This window comes from Lissotriton helveticus, chromosome 8, assembly GCF_964261635.1.
Source record: "Lissotriton helveticus chromosome 8, aLisHel1.1, whole genome shotgun sequence".
Taxonomy (NCBI): domain Eukaryota; kingdom Metazoa; phylum Chordata; class Amphibia; order Caudata; family Salamandridae; genus Lissotriton; species Lissotriton helveticus.
Genome location: NC_136069.1, coordinates 990,009,851 through 990,026,814, shown reverse-complemented (window position 1 = coordinate 990,026,814; position 16,964 = coordinate 990,009,851). Strand labels below are relative to the sequence as shown.

The following is a 16,964-nucleotide window of genomic DNA, read 5'->3' as shown; positions in this document are numbered from 1 at the left end:
CAACTCTTTTGAGGCCAGTTACCCCTCCCCAGGAGAAATTAACAACTGCCACACTATGTGTAGTAGTGACATTGCTAGCATTGGTGACTAGGTAATTATCACCCAGTACAATCTGTCCAGGGTCCACAAAGTTAGGTTAGGTGTTAATCCTCATCACTTTATAGGCCCGTCGGAGATCGTTTTCAAACAATTGGCGTTTTTGTGAATGTGACTGATTCTTATAGCGTGGGGATCGACCCAGAGACATGTAAGTGTTACGGTGAGGTGCAGGGCATTAGAGTGAATAACTTTGGTTGCGTTCGTGTCTCTAAGCGTGTTTATGTCTTTTGTAGCTGAAGGCCAGACAAAGTAGCTTCTTGTGATGGACAGTTTTCCTCGGCGATTTGCGAAAGTGAAAATTATTAGGAGCCTGTGGATCAATTTAAATAGGTACGTTCATGTAAGGGACAGATGCCAAGTATTAGAGTTAGCACTGGGGGTTCTGATCATTTGCTGAAGTGTTCTTTAATGTTTGTTGTAGCCGCCGGTAAGAAATACCAGCACTTTTCGAAGGAAAGCATTGAAAGGCGATTATCCACAGTCTTCACGAGAACAACTCTGGTTCAAGGTACGATAACTAAAACAGGAGTCTGAATGTGAACAGGAAGCTTTTTGTTGGAAACAATTGTATTGAGAATACATATGCTTGTCATTACAGCCTCGAGCAAATTTGGTTACGCCTTTGCTTACATTTCGAAGGAGCTTTGCTTAGGAGTCTAACTGCATAACACGCAGGTACTTTTCTCGCGTTGTTTTTGGAAAAACAGGTTCATTTTTGAGACAGGAGTTAATATTCCATAGGGGACGCGGATTTACCTGAATTTATTAAGGGACTCAAAGGTCACAGTGTATAGCTACAATGTGTATACTTTGATGCATTCTTCTACATAGATGGATGTCAGTAATGTTTAGCCTTTGGCGTTTTTGAATATTGTTGGTGTCTGAATCACACAATCTTATTTCAGATCATTTAACTCAGCGGACGTGAATTTAGTGAAGCTGGTCACATCGAACGTCTACTGGTCAGCCACACCGATCGTTTTACATCATTGTAAGCTTATGTTCAGTCTTATTCTTTTTCCTCACAACGTTTTACCTTCACCTATATCTTACTAACCGAACACATGTTTAGAACTTAGCACACAGGGAGAATGGGATTAGTTACACAGTAGTGCATACTTGTTGTTTATATGTTTTGTTTAGTTTATGTGCTGGATGTCGGCTTATACATATGTTTTTGTATGTGTTATTATCTTTACAGTGCCCCTGACGAAGGGATCTCTCCCGAAATGCATTGGGATTGGACGACATTGCTCTTTTTCTTTAAGTTGATCGTTAGATAGGAATTTATATGTCTAGCTCGGGGCATTGAAAAATGGAACTTATTTGTTGATTTATTATTTATGTACAATGAGCCTAATGAATTAATAGAGTTGCATAATTACATTGAATGAAAATTAAAACAAGAGAATAGTAGCAAACACAAGTATTGGATGATTTAATTCAGGCAGAAGGAGCTCTGAAATTTAGCTGTGCGGAAAGGGTCTGGTGATTGTGGTCACCAGAATGGTTCACAGTTCATATTAGAGGGTAGCTCCCTCCATCCCTTCCAGCACACCTTGAATAACACAGGTCATAAACTGATTATGAGTAACAATTTGGAACAAATTGGAGTGCGCTACACAATCAACTTTTTTTTCACCATAGTGACACTGGCACATGTGTCCCTGTAGGCCTGAGCCACTTTGTCATTTATTAACGGTGTCTGTCTGTACTTGCCCAAAGTATAGGACTCACAGTAGTGGACATAGCCATGTCCACATCATAGATCAGAACAGCCTGAGTTGGTACCCTGACTAGGCCAGGATCCACCTCAGTACCCATGGTTAACCCCACTATAGCCTTGGGTTGGGAACTATCACTGCTGACTGCACTAGGGGGTTCAGTTGCCTTAGGGGTTGCAGTGGTAGGGGCTGTACATTTCTTGGTGCACTCACTAAACCAGTGAGAGGCAGTTTTACAGTAGTTGCACCAAGGTTTCTTTGGACCTTATTTCTTTTTCTTAGAGTTTTGGGACCCCCCCTCCTTAGAAGTATTTTGTGGGCCTGAAGAAGACTTCTGGTCTTTTTGTTTTTGATCTCCACCCTTTTGGTCTGCCTTCTACAGATCACCACCTTGGTTCTGGGGTTTCTGCTTAACCCTGGTTCTGACACATTTGTCTGCCTTCTTTCCCAATTCTTGGGGAGAGGTCAGATCTGAGTCAATCAGGTGTTGGTGCAACAACTGGTTCTGACAATTATTAAGGATTTGTTCTCTCATTATCAAATTATACAGTCCTGTATAGTCCTTAACTTTACTTCCCAGTAACCAACCTTCCAGAGCTTTAGTGGCACAATCAACAAAATCAGTCCAGTCCTGAGTCTGTGTCTTCTAGGTGTCTCAGAACATCAACCTGTACTGTTCAGTGGTTAAGCCAAACCATCAATTAGAGCACTCTTCAGGACAGGTTAGTTATTAGCATCCTCATCACTAACTGTGAGGAGCGTATCTCTGCCTTTCTCTTCAAAGGAGAGCCACAAGATAGCTGCCCACTGACTCTGAGGAACCTCCTGGACTTTGCAGGCCCTTTCCAGAGCAGTTATCCACTTGTGGATGTCATCCCCAAATTTATAGGGGGGCACTATCTTACTCAGGTGCCTAGAAATTTCATGGGACCTGTCTTTATCCTTTTGGACATTGCTGCCACCAGTGGGTTTTGGCCCACTCAACTTTTGCTCTCTAGCTAGGGCACGTTTCTCTTGGGCAAGGGCTACTTCTAGCTCTTGTCTCTGAATCCTTAAATTAACTTCCCTCATCCTAGCCTGATGCTCCCTCCTTTCAGGAGAGGTCATCCTTCTCTGAGCAGGGTTATTGGATCCCCTTGAGATATTAGAGTGGTGGGAGTCACCTGAGTGAGACCTCCTCCTCTCATACCCCATGTTAAGTCTACTGATTGGTCTGTATGGGTGTTCCCCATTGACATCCCCATGTAGGCTTATGTTAGCCTGGCTAAGTCTACCTACTTGGACCTGGCTGTCTTGGAAGATCTCTTCTTCAGAGCCTTCCTCTGGTTCTTCCTCTTCTTCCTCTCTGATAGTGGGACCAGATGCATCATCTGTAGAGGGTAAGACCTCCTCTGCCTGAACTGAGGGGCCCTGTCTAGCAGCCTTCTCAGCATCAGCCCATTCTAGGACTTCTATCAGATGGGGAATGGAGGGTTGGAAACCTGTTTAAATTTCCTTGAGGTGCACAAGTGCCTCATCTCTTGGAAATTGAGCATTTCATATCTAGATGGTGCCCTGGGAGGGTCACCTGCCCCAGGAAGAGTCACACTTGGCTCTCCTGTGGTAGACATGATTTCTAGTGAGGTGTGGGTGTGTGCACCTACCTACACTATGTGTTTACCTACTGGGACCTCTCTAGGAGTTGTAGTCAGGGTGTGCGAGGCCCTTTCCTCTACAATAACTAAGTTCAGTAGAACTTAAGTATTTTAAGTCTTGTTATATGTACCTAGGGTACCTAATGTGATCTTTCAAATGATATCAAAGATTACAATTGGTAAAACAACAGCAAGCTCAAATCCCACCCGCTGCACACCAATGTGAGAAGTTGGCCTGGTATATGATGTTCACTATTCTAGTGAGCACCTTGCACCAGTCCAAACAACCCTTATGGTGATGGTTGTAAAGTCAACCTTATAGACCAGCTATCCTAGTGGTAGCATGGACAAAGCAGTCTTAGGCTAAACTCAAGAGGGCATGTGAAGCCAGCTGTTTTACCATATGCAAACCTTTTAATATCAAATGAAAGGACACCACACAGGTTATATATTCAAAATATATATGTATTTATTTCTAAAACAACCCCCTGAACTCTTTATGAGCACAGGAGCACAAGCGCATAACAAGTAACTTAATATAACATACAAAAGTTGCACAAATATGGATAGGCCCTGGTGGCCCGTAAAACCATATACTAAAATAGTGGTATAAGAACCACGTCACGAACAATGGTAAGGCCTAGGGCCTTGGGAATCGCTGGGGCTACACTGGACTAACAGCAGTTAGGGAGCAGGAGGCCCACAGGATGCGGGTGCAGTGTCTAAATGCACACGTGTGCACACATAGAAGTCAATGGGTGCGTAAAGATAGAAAGTTAAAGAGTTAGGAGTCTTCGACTGGACTAGAACTTAACCACTGGAAACTAGGACACTAGGGGTGTAAACCTCTACAGGACCACCGTAGTACTCGCGTTACCTCACCCACAGGAAGCGGCTGCATAGGTGTCAAAGTGCGTCGGGTTTCGTTGTGGAGTTCTATGGAGCCTTGGAGAAAAGATGCTGCTGGCGACCAGGAGAGAAGAGTCCGGTTGGATCCAAGGGTGGATCGAGGATGAAGAGTACCTGAAAGCAGAGGGGACAGAGTCTGGGTCACTAGCCAGTGACCAGGATGGAACCAGGAAGGAACCAGGCGATGTCTGGATGCGATCAGGTTCTGTTGTGAAGATTGTCTCCACTGCCACATGGACCAGGAGGTGTCGGCGATGACCAGGTGCTGGACACGGACTGTCCCACAAAGGCTCTCGCTGTCAGGGTGTCGGTTTTTGATTCGGAGTCAACAGGCCTTGGCAAATGCAACCCATGCAGGAATTGAAAATGGCTTCTGGATCAGACCAGCAAGGTCTGATGGGCTGCTCCCTTTCAGGGGAGCAAGGGCCAGTCTGGAGCAACCAGACCCATGTTGAAAATTCAAAGGTTCATCGTCACAGAGGCCACTAGCCAACAGGCAAGTGACCGGACAGATGCGTCAAGCAGGAAAATGCAAAAGGGCTCCACGCAGCACTTGGTGAGTGTGGAGAGGTGATCTTCGATGCAAAGGATGCTCGGGGCTGGGGCTTCTCAATACCCAATGCACAGCTTCGAGGCTGCCTCAGGAGCTGCACAGAAAGCACTTCGCTGGCTTACCAAGATGGCCGGTCCCACGTCTCTCGTCGCCTCCACGGGTCTCAGCTTTGCTGTGGCTGTGGATCGGGCTTTTGGATGTCTGGAAGTCGAGTTCTTGTCAGGCTCTGTTGTTCGAGCTCCGGCGGGAGCAATGATAAAGCAAACTGTTGAGCGCTTGATGGTGCCTGCTTGCACAGGGTGGTCACTCCTTGACCACAAGGGAGATTCTTCAGTCTTCTATGTTGAGTAGGTTGTCGAAGGGTCCAGAGTTTTGTATCAAAGTTTCAGTCAGGATTATCTAAAGTCTTGGGACTCAGCTCCTACCTATATAGCAAATCTAGGGGCTGGATTACCTGCTAGGTCCCTCCTATGGGTGAGACCCAGGAAGGGGGTGGTTACACCCCTTTCCCTTTGTCCAGTTTCGCTCCAGAGCTGGGGCTGGAGTGCCCCAGCACCGGTTTGAACTGGCTTAGGCATGGGACACCTCTTGTGCCCCAGGCATTGTCTAGTTTCATTCAGCCCTCCCTGCCCCAATCCACTATCTCCTGTCTGGGGTGGTGCTAGCACCTCCCTGTGACAGGAAGCCTATTGTCCAGGCTTCCCCTGCCGGAGTTTCATCCAGCAGCAGGAGGCCAGACTTGTGTCTGTGGCAGCAGCATCCATTTTGTGGTGCTGAGGTTCTGGTTAACTTTAACCGGGATTAATGTAAGTAACATGTCTTCTCCCTCTAGAAGGGTGGAATGCTACCCCCGTTGCCAGAATTGGTGAGGGGGTAGTATTCCAAAGCGTATGACACCTTACACGAAATGTTTTGATAAAGCCAAACCAAAGTTAGCATCTGACCGCAAGGATTATAATGCACTTAAGAGTATATGGTATGGCAATATCCTGGAACAGCTATAAGGACATGGTTCCGAAAGCTGCAGACAGGCTCAGCTCATGCTAGAGCACCATCTCACATAAAACCAAGCACTCTGCCTTCAGGATTGTTAAGGCCTGCCATAGGAGTGACTTATAGGTGTATATGTGTCCAGATATAAGGTTAGACATAGGTATACTATATCTAAGCAAGGGGTGATTACACGACCTTGCCCCAGCTGAATGCTCAGCCAGTTGTGTCAGTTTGGATGGCCAGCCAGAGGTGGCAAAAGATATGCTGCAGCCCCTGATAGGCCTTGGATGCACCTATGACTTGGGTACCCATAGTACACTGTACAGGGGCTCATAAGGGGACCCAATCCCAATTGGTGATGTACCTAAAGTACATGGTTGTGAATTTAGAGAGAGAACAGCAGGGCTGTGGGTCTGATTAGCAGGCCAACAGCCACATTAAGTCGAAAACCAGTGAAGCAAAAAGCAAAAAATGGGGTGACCATAGGATAGCAGACCCTACTCTCCTACAGTCAACCATTAAATTATCAAGGTAGGAAATCAGACCAGGTATCGCAACTGGCTATTAGCAGTGCCAGTTGAGGATGTGGGTGGAGCCAATAGAGTAAGTGGGTGGAGCCAGTGAGGAAGTGGGTGGAGCTGGGATGGGGAGTGGGTGTGGTCTCAGGATACCAGTATCTTCGTGCCCAATACGGAGCCACAAGGATGACTTGGGCACGGTCGCGCCAAATATTCTTCAGCACTCTGGGAAGAAGTGGTATAGGCGGGAATGCATACAACAGACCGCAGCTCCACTCACAGCGAAAAGCGTCACCGAGCAAGTGCCGTCTTGGAAATTCCAACGCGCAGAACCGATGACATTGTGCGTTTTCTTTGGTGGCGAATAGGTCTAACCAAGGCTCTCCCCACTGCAGAAAGACATCTTGCGCCACGTCCGAGTTCAGATGCTATTCGTGATCCATCATGCACCAGTGGCTGAGTTCGTCCGCCCTGGCGTTCAGAGTACCTGTCAGGTGTTGAACCACCAAGGTAATGCCTTAATGTTCCAGCCATGTCCAGAGGCGCAGAGCCTCCTAACATAGGGTCCACGACCCCACCCCGCCCTGTTTGTTGCAGTACCACATGGCGGTGGTGTTGTCTGTTAACACCTGCACTACACTTCCCTGGACAGAGCGAAGGAATGCCTTCAGTGCAAGTCGGGTCGCCCGAAGCTCCAAAAGGTTGATGGGGAGCCAGGAGGTATGCATCCATCACCACTGTGTGCTCCGGTTGGGGAAGGGAGAAGGATCTGCCATTGACCCAATCGTGATTTGTGAGCCACCACTGCAATTTTCGTGCTGTGCCCTCCGAGATCTGGACATGATCGAACAGGTTGCCCTGATGCTGTGCCCACTGGAACTTAAGGTCCCACTGCAGAGCCCTCATATGCCATCTGGCATGTTGCACTAGCAGGATGCAGGAGGCCATCAGGCCCAGGAGCCGGAGGGTCATCCTGACTGAAACCCGTGATAGAGGCTGAAAGATCGGAATCATAGCCTGAAGGAGGATAAACCCGAAACTGCGTTGAATCCAGAACTGCTTTGATGAAGTGGAGCTTCTGAGAGGGACTCAGGTGCAACTTCGGCACGTTGATGGAGAACCCCAGCAAATGCAGGAGGTCGGCCGTAGTCTGGAGGTGGGAGACGCCTGCCTGGGGCGAGCCCGCCTTCAACAACCAGTCATCGAGATAGGGAAAGACTGGAACCCCTGATCTACGCAGATGAGCTGTGACCATCGCCATCACTTTTGTGAACTCCTGAGGGGCACTGGTAAGGCTGGAGGGGAGCATGGCACGGCAAACTGAAAGTGCTCTAGGCCTATCATGAACCGCAGGTAACGCCGGTGGGCTGGCAGGAAGGGGATATGAAAATATGCGTCCTGCAAGTCCAACGCTACCATCCAGTCTCCAGGGTCGAGGGCAGCCAAGTCCAATGCTACCATTCAGTCTCCAGGGTCGAGGGCAGCCAAGACCTGAGCCAGAGTCAACATCTTGAACTTATCCTTCCGGAAGAAGTGATTGACGTTGCTGAGGTCCAAGATGGGGCGCAGACCCCCTTTCTGTTTCTTGGGGACCAGAAAGTTGTAGGAATAACAACCACGCCCTACTTCTGGACCAGGAACGCGCTCGATGGCCCCCTTGGCCAAGAGGCCCGTGACTTCCTGTTAGAGAAGTGCAAAGTGATCCCCCGACATGCGGTGGAACTTAGGTGGCACGGCTGGGAGGGGCAGACTCGGGAAGGAGTAGCCCCTTCAGACGATTTGCAGCACCCACCTGTCCGAAGTGATAGAACGCTAGGTGGGGAGGTGATGGCAAATCCTGCCACCCACCGGCGTGGGGTGCACCCCAAAGCTCGGACTAGGAATGCTTTTAAGCGGATCCTGCTGGAAAGGACGTGGACTGACCCACACGCTGGCCCCCTATCTCGCCATGGTGGGAACCACATCCGCGGCCGCGCTGAGATTGGTTTGGCGCAGGCTTTTGGCTGAACGAACGTGTTGGGGTGCCCCTTCCATGGCCACAAAAGGAACGAAAAGCAGACATGGCCGGGCGCGTGGTGGAAAGACCCAAGGACTTGGCCATAGCCCGGGAGTCCTTAAAACGAGTCCTTAAAATGCTCCAGCGCACTATCTGCCTTATCGCCAAACAGGCGGGTACCATCAAAAGGCATGTCCATAAGGGAACTCTGAACATCCCCTGAAAACCCTGTGGACCGTAACCAGGCATGGCGACAGAGGGCCACTGTGGTAGAAATTGTCCTACCCAGTGAGTCTGCGGTGTCCAGTCCACACCAGATGGAGATCTTTGCTGCATCCTTCCCCTCAGCCACAACTTGGGAAAACACCGCCCGAATTTCCTCCCGACACTGCAGCAGCGTCTGTGCAACCATGTCCCACACAGCGTTAGAGTAACGACCCAAGAGGCATGCGGTGTTCACCGACCGCAGCCCTAAGCTGGCAGAGGAAAACAGTTTCTTGCCAAACTGTTCCAGCTTCTTAAATTCCTTATTTGGTAGTAGGGAATGCGCTTTGGGAGGTGGAGGCTTGGATGGCCAGGCTCTCCGGAGTTGGGTGGGTCGTTAAAAAGGCAGGGTCACCCGGGCCGGGCGATGACGCCGGGCCGTGTTCTTATCCACGGGGACCTCCGTGGCAAGCCTAGACCAGGTGCCCATCAACACATCAGTTAACTCCTCATTGAATGGTAGTAGAGGCTCCATAGAGCTTGCCGCCAGCTGAAGGACTTCAGTGAGGAGGTTAGTTATCAGAGTTACCGTAGGCAGGTCAAGTGCCTCAGCTGCTCTACGAAGCACTACAGTGTATGTAGCGCCCTCCTCCATGGCCACAGCAGGAGGAGAAAAAAAACCAGGCTCAGAGGAGAGGTCAAGGCCACCTGCATCCTCCGACTCTTCTGCCCACTCCTGTTCCGACTCGCACTGCTGTGCAAGAGGGTCCTCAGACCCCTCCCAGTCGTCCCCCCTCCTCCACTGCCCAAGGCACAGGCAGCGGGGGAGGGGGAGGGACGAGGAATAAAAATGGTCCAACGATGCCAGGAACGGACCCGGATAAGGTGGGTAGACCGCAGGACTCACAGGCTCCAACGGAGCCGCGGGGGAGTTACCCCAGACCCCCTTGTCCACGTCCGTAGACCGACAGGGGGACATCGGAGAGCATAAGCGCTTCTTCGACTTCTTCTTATGACGTCTCTTACCCGATTCCAAGTGTGAAGACTTCGAACCCGAGGGGCGGTGATGATGGCTCTGCAGTTGATCCCTCGAGCGACCCCTGGACCTCTAATGGCGCGGAGACGACTGCCGGGCCTCCAGCAGCTTATGGGACCGCTCCCGCAAGGCCTTCAGAGCCATGGCCAGACAGTCAGAACATGACCAGGAGTCATTGTCGTGCTCCAGACAGTAGAGACAGATGCCATGGGGGTCGGCCACCGACATCGTACGGCGACAGGCTACGCAGGATTTAAACCCAGGCATCCCTACATGGCACCCGGTGTCAAGACTCAAAAAAGTGGAGACAAAAGTCTCAAAAAAGTTAGTAAAAATTGACTAGGGTACGTGTTCTAACCGGATCTGTGCTTGCTGGTGCGGAAAAAGAACTGATGTCAGCGCGCATGAGTGGCACCTAAGTAGTCTCTGTGACGTCATATCGGCGCATAAGACGCCAGCGACGGACGCGGAGTCGCACAACGCCACCTTCCGACGCGCAGGGGTACTGCTGACGAAAAACAGTTTGGATCCAGTCGGACACCTGGGGATATTCTAAGGTAAGGAATCTATCACTAACGTGCCTCTTTCAGATTAGTAGAGCTAACTCCGCAGCCTTTTTTCTCATCCTATATTTAATCTTGAGGCGATTTACTCCCAGTATAAAAGGAAACTTTGATTTCCATTAGAAAACCATAGGTGTCAGGGCCATAGCGTCATCCCTATCGGGGTAATCGTAAATGACTATGCCACACACGGAGCTTGATATCACCCATCTTTATATGTCTGCATGTACCTGAGAACTTAACATTCTAAAGCAACCTGGGGGCGCTAGGTGTCACATGACCAAGATGGACATGCACCTGTGAGGCTCCGGACACTTAGCAGTAATATACATAATTTATCCGGAGTTATTTGCATGCTGCATTGAAATAAAATGCCCGCTGTGATTCCCGACACCTGCGGCTATGCTCATGCTTGAATTAGCACAAAAGACCCACGCAGGGTGTTACGAGGTGCCGGGATAATCTGCCCGAGGGGAGGGCAGCACTCTGTGGAGGCCTGCTGATGGCTCAAGTGGACAGGAGAGGGTCAGGGATTCCACGTGGAGTATGTATGCATGTGTATGTATTTGAGCTTGTAAAGCGCACTGCTACCCGTCCATAGGTTTCCTGGCGCTGTATAACTCTGGGGAACCCGTCCTGGCTTTCCCTGTGGGATGGTCCCTGCTGGGAGTCCCCAAGGTGGAGCCAGGCATCCCCGGAATTGATGGGGCCGTTGTGGAGATTAGGCAAGCTATTGCCCAGAGTTGCCGAGTGGAACCCCTGATTAGAGTAAGCACCGAAGCGAGAATTATCGAGTCCGCTGACCCAAGTCCACGACCCTGCCCCGTCGGGAATTGAACCGTGGTCCTGGGCCGACTTCTGCTCCCGGGTCTGCCGCCTCTAACCAGTGAGCCACACTACTCCAGAGTCTAGGCCTCTCCGAGCAACAAGACACCTGCCTGCAGCACTGCTCCTTCGCCGCCCGCCACACCTAGACAGCTCTCTGCAATCTGAGCCCCTAGGAGACATACGGAGCCCAAACGTATTCTGCACGGGGCGGTGGACAGCACGGACTTTGGTCGTCGCCGCCCCACCATTTGCATTGGTGAGCCCGCACGATCTGGATCACCTCCCGAACACGGTGAGCCCACGCGCGATAATCCTCATTAAGCAGACATAGCACGGTTCCGGGGGCTTTCCGCTGGTCAGTTCAGTGCCCTCTTGACGCCACCCTGTCATGTTAACTCTCAGCTTAGGGAAGTACCTACCATTGGGCTCCCCAGCACCATTTCCTCTGCAGCGCCTGGTCCTGAGCATGGCACCTGCGATACTGCCCATTCATTCCAATGAACTCTGCTGTCCCACGATAAACTGCTACCTGAGGATTGCTATTAGAAGGGATCGGGGAATATCTTCAAGGTCTCAGAGTGGGTGCCACTGCTGAATCAGGCACCCCCCCCCACACTAGCGACGAGGTCTGTGGCCTAGCTACAATACTGCACTTGCCCTGCTGTCCCCCACATCAACCAACCTGGCGGCGTGCATCGTTGTTGTCCTACAGTCTGCTGTCTCCCTTCCCACCTGCTTAGACTCACTTGGCGCTGTTTTCCACTCCTGGTTGGCTCGCTATTGAAGGGCCTGCACCCTTTGACGACAAATCAACCCTGCGAAGTGGGAATTGCCCGCATTCCATACCCAACAACACGCATAAAACTGCAATATTAAACGGTCCAGATACAAAGTAAGGGTGATCTGACTCAGGGAAATTGTTTTGGTGACAGCCCCTGCACTGGAGTTACCCCAAGCCTCTCATTATCGCTGCATCCTCTCTTCAAACGCGCCTCCCGCCATGGGGAAGCCAGATGGTCGGAAGTCCAAACTACCTTTTGATACAAAAAAGGTTGTCACCCGATCTAATACTGAAGAACCAGAACAGTTTACTGACGCGCAATCGATGAATCCTCCGCCAACTCAGGTTGATGAAGTAAAGGCCCTCCTCTAGGCCATTCAGCACAGCCTCTGTAACAAAATGGACTCCATGAGCACCTGCATGGACTACATAGTGCTGAAGGTGGAGAAACATGGCGAGCAACTTAAAGAAGCGGAAAGACGGATCTCCGATGCTGAGGATGCCACAACTCAAGTGACACAGCAAGTGGCTAAAATGGACAAACTGCTCAAAATAATTGCGGCGAAAAATGAAGATTTAGAGGTGCGCAGCCGTCGCAATAATATTCGCGTCACTGGAATTCCTGAAAGCGCAAACACTGGCCACAGGGAGGACTTTGTCGAACGCCTGTTGTGTACCACCTTTGGCGCTGATGCATTCTCCACACAGCTAATCGTTGAGCATGCACACCGCTCCCTTGGCCCCCAACCATCCCCAGGCGCGAACCCACACCCGATCGTTGCTCAGCTCCTTAACTATAGGGACCGTGACACCGCACTGAAACTGGCCAGGGAACAAAAGAACTTGCAGTTCGAGGGCGCCAACTTCTCCTTATACCCAGATTTTACGCTCGCGGTCCAGGAGGCGCGTTCCTGCCTAGAGGTACGGTCATTGCTGCTGGTCTTCATGCCGTCCCAAAGACGCTGTGCCTGGGTGAGACCTGGGCTTTTGCCTGATATCAGCCCTGCCATTCTTGTTACTCGCTCAACGCCTCATCTTATTACATCATAGAAGATTGGCACCTGACGAACTGCTACTTACCAACAGATAAGTGCTGCGAACTCGAATTTGTCAGTTCTATTTATTTAATGGCGGACACTGCTTCTTTCAGTTTTCTATGTGTTTTTAACTCATGAATTGAACTATGCCAAGCAACTCCCCCCCTTCGTCCGTCTCTCCTCGCCATCAGGAGCTAGACTTAACACCTACACGGAGGGGGAGGTTATCGTTGCACACTAGCGTTCCCCATGTGGGTGTTCCCCCTATATTCAATGTATGATTCTCTCTTTATTGCACTGTTGCAATTGTTTTTTGGGTTGGGTAGGGATACCAATGCGGGCACGATTGGGGTGCTGTTGTGGGTGGGGGTGGTAGGGGGACTTAGTTCCACTTGTATGCTGTATTTCTTACCCACAGGTAGATCCAGGCTCCATATTCCAAGGCGCATTATTTTGCAGAGCACACCATGGTATAATTTTGTTAACATATCATGTCAACCCACACTGCGGCACTACAACTAAATCTAATCACGTGGAACATTAGGGGTCTTCGAGATCCCCGGAAATGCAGACAAGTCCTGGCTTACCTGGATAGGCATCACATCCACATTGTGGTATTACAAGAGACCCAGCTCGTACCCCTACCTTTGCCAGCAAGTGGGCTGCAGTTTGAGTATTCTCCTCTAATTCTACCTACTCCAGAGGTACTGTGATCCTTTTAAAAATGGAATATTCCCTTTATTCTGGGAGGCATACAACAGGACTCTTTTGGATGAAGATGTATGATATGGGGCACACTAGCTACTCAGTCAGTCACACTAGTATGCTGCTATGGGCCCATATAGGCTCCACTCACATTATTTAGGGGGGCCACTTCAACACCGCCTTAGATCCTATTGTAGACAGATCCAATCCATCACCCCAACATAATACTAAAACGCGATAGGCACTGGCGGGCATATTCACAGCTCATGCACTCACGGATGCATGGCGACATGTTCACCCAGCTGGAAGGGAGGGTACTCACTACACAGAATCGCACGCTTCTTGGGCTCACCTGGACTATTGGATGGTCTCCCGTGGGGTGGTCTCGGGGATCACGCAAGCAACTCAACTTGCTAGAACATATTCCGATCACTCCCCAGTACTTATAACAATAGTCCCACACAATTCGATCTCCTCTCCTAGATTCTGGAGACTCATGCCGGTAGCACTTCTTGATACCGTCTTCAAGGCTGAAATCGGCACAGAAATTACTGAATTTTTTCAGAATAATATTGGCTCTGTTTCATCGTTAGGCACAGTATGGGAGGCCTTTAAGGTCACCATCTGAGGCTTCTGCATGCCCTAAAGCGGGGTCCTACGAGACCTTTGTTGCACACTCCACATGCTCGAAAGTCGATCACTGGGGTAATAACTCTAGGCAGCGTCTGGCGACATTCCGAGAAAAACTTTCAGATTATAAACACATGGCCGATACAGAGGCACGATTTCAAGGGAAATATCATACTGCACGCAGGTACGGCGAGGGAGGACGCCCAGGTAGGGCATTAGTGCAAGACATCCAATTACCCCGGTTCTCTAACTATGTCCTTGAAATTAGGGACCCTTCTGGTACGCGTCATAGAGAGTCTAGATATCCTCCGCACCTTTCCCGAATTCTAAACTGATCTATATTGCTCCTACAGAGTAGAACCTCCAGACTTTGCCCCATACCTGCAAGATATAACACTTGGCTGGCTCGGTGATTCACAGAGGGAGTTCCTTGAGGCACCCTTTGAAAACGATGAGATACATGAGGCTATAATGCAAATGAAGTCCGGGAAGACCACTGGGTCGGATGGTCTCCCCATCGACTTTTATAAAACTTACATTGATCAGCTGCTCCCCATTCTCAAGCATGTTTTCAACGAGGCACAAGAGTTGGGCTGCCTCCCCCCGTCCATGAGACTAGCACTGATCTCTTCTCTCCTGAAACCGGGTAAACCAGCAGACTGCTGCGAATCATATCGGCCCCTCTCCTTAATCAATACAGATGCCAAACTTCTTCCAAAAATTCTGGCTAATCATCTCAGCCTCCTCATGGAGAAGTTAGTTCTTCTAGATCAAGCTGACTTTATACCTGGCCGGGCAACATCGCACAACCTCTGCACGTTCTTTTCCATACTACGGTTGGTATTCCTTGATGCCACGAATAGCATTCGACTCAGTCGAATGGGACTACCTCTTCGTCATCCTCCAAAACATGGGCATGCCTAGGGGATACCTCTCATGGGTCCGGTTATTGTACATGAAGCCAAGGTCCTCATCAATGGCCATTCATCTCCTTCCTTCCATATCACCCCGGGCACCCGAAAGGGCTGCCCGCTCTCTCCTCTCCCTTCTGCCCTTGCAGTTGGACCACTTGCGGCTAAGATACGACAATACCCCCAAGATAAAGCCCTTCGATGCCCACTTAGACACATTCTGATCTCCCTGTACGCGGATGACATCACGCTCTACGTGAGGGAGCCGCAACTTAACCTTAATAGACTGCTCCGAGAATTTGTGCTTTTGGAGGGCTCTCTGGTATTAATATCAATTGGAACAAATCCCAAATTTTCCCTCTTACCACATCAGTCACGAGATTCGTCCCTGACTTCCCGATTGAGTGGTGCACTGAGGAAGTAAAGTATCTTGGGATACATATCTCTGTAGACCGTGACAAACTGATAAAGCTTAATTATGGTCACGCCCTCGAGGGTATCAGAGATAATATCAGACGATGGATTGCCCTGCCGTTGCTCCTTGCTTCGTTCAGAGCTGACCTGGGGTGGCAAACAACCTAGAATACAATGGGATACTCTCATTAGGCCATATTTGCCAGGGGGGTTCGATATACCAAATTTGGAACTTTATTATATATGTGCACAGGCTCACTTCTGGTTCCACCCTCCAAGGTCCATGCCACAAGTTACTACCGAACACTGGTTATCTGATCTCATACCACTCGAGGGCGCCATATTTACTGCCACCACATCGCGCCCCGAAGACACATCACCGGTAAACCAGTACTGTGAAGGCATGCCAAGCCATTGTCAGGCGATCCCAGGCTCCCATGCTGTACTCGCCCCTGCTTCCCCTAGTCTATCATCCGAAGATGCCTGTCCTCCAGGAGGGAGTTTTCAGGAAAACCCAAACTATATATGGAATCATGACTTGGGGGATCTTTACTTTCATGGTAAAATTCATCACATCGCAGCAACTCTTCTCTAAACAACTGCCTTCTCCTAGGGACATTGTTCTCTATGTCCGTTTGTGACAGGGCCTCAGGGAATAATACACCTACTTATCCTCAGGAGCCTCCAGAGATTGCCCCATTGCGCCTAATACTGCGTAATGATGCAGCATTACACTTAGTTTCTTCACTCTATCATACTCTCTACACTACTCAGGGCCCTACACAGAGTGCTGCTCGAGACAAATGGTCCGTGGAGATGGGTTTTGTCCTCACTGATGAGCAGTGGACTTACTGCTGCAAGCAGACAGAACACATCCCGTCCAGTAGCTGCATTCGCATCCTACATTATAAGTTCCTTCACCGCACATATTATACACCAGCCAAGCTTCACCGCTATAAATTGTGTGATTATGATAGATGTGATCGTAATGGTGTCGCAGGAGCTGATTTTCTACACTTGGCCTGGGACTGCGGTACTGTACAGGAGTATTGGTGCCAGGTGCTTACGGCCCTATACCAAATGGCATCACTGCGCCTCCAACATTCTCCCCTTCTTGCCTTCCTGAGTTACACTGAGAAACTAGCGGTGTCACACCGGAAATTCATCTCCTTCAGCCTCCTCTTAGCTAAACGGCGGATAGCGTGCAGATGGGGGCAGGGCACCTAAATTTAAGGAATGAATCCGAGATATGGTATTCTAGCAGGAGCAAATGTATGCATTTGCTGAACTGCTTCCCCCCACCTCCCGTCCCCGTAACAACTGGGGACCCCTCACGACATACTTGATGAAATTGATAACGCACAGACTGACCAAGTGGCGACCCCCTGAATTATGTGTGACAATCCACTCTTACAGCACTCCCTGTTCC

The 16,964-nt window shown here is 49.9% G+C and overlaps 1 protein-coding gene across 1 annotated transcript in view; it reads right to left on the bottom strand.

The window, feature by feature from the left end:
* Positions 1-16,964, bottom strand: part of LOC144771844 (omega-amidase NIT2-like) — a 355,442-nt gene that overhangs the window by 288,462 nt on the left and 50,016 nt on the right. The window lies entirely within an intron of this gene.